The sequence below is a fragment of the Nothoprocta perdicaria genome, unplaced genomic scaffold (genome assembly GCF_003342845.1).
Source record: "Nothoprocta perdicaria isolate Ctin4 unplaced genomic scaffold, notPer1 scaffold_15, whole genome shotgun sequence".
NCBI lineage: Eukaryota > Metazoa > Chordata > Aves > Tinamiformes > Tinamidae > Nothoprocta > Nothoprocta perdicaria.
Genome location: NW_020454649.1, coordinates 1688287 through 1689015, shown reverse-complemented (window position 1 = coordinate 1689015; position 729 = coordinate 1688287).

Below are 729 nucleotides of genomic sequence, written 5' to 3'. Positions count from 1 at the left end.
AAAAAAACAACTTCAGCATGATCCTCTCCAAGCCTTCCCTACAATAGAATAGAAAAAAAAAAAAAAAAAGAAGTCTAACCTTGCCTTACTCCAGATTTTATAGCTTTTGCCCCAATTAGTACCTCATAGGAAATAGGTGTGTTGGGACACTGAGGCTCTAATTTAGGCCCAGCCTCAGCTGTAATTGCTCTTTTGGCTGAGGTGGTTTCTGGYTGCAGCTTTGTGGGGGTGTACAGTGTTTAAAGCAAGACCTTTGCTTTATTTTTTGATGTTTACTCACATGGTAGTAGAGAGATTTATTTTATTCATTTAGTTACTTTTTGTTTGTCCGTTTTCAGTGTAATTAATTAAAAAAAAAAAAAAAGCTGAAACCGTAGGAATTGGCCATAGGGGGATATATTTATAATAACAATGGAAAAAAATAGGGAGGTCTCTAAGCATGATGCTCAGCTCTGTTTAATGGTATATGCTGTTATACCCAGCTAGCTAAGACTCAAGGGGTATTTTCACTGCCTAGCTTTTCCCATGTGACTTTGGCTAGTGTTCTTCAGGTCCCTCTGGAGGCAAAAAGGGGCAGATTCCTCCCAAGTGTTTTAGTAAGTGCCTGTGTGAGCTTTAGAAGGCCCTCTTGCAAAATGCTCTGTTCCACCCCACTCCAGCTTTAAGTTACTGTAGCTGCAATGAGAGGACTACACACTATTAGAACACTGTTATGGCCACTGTAAGCTC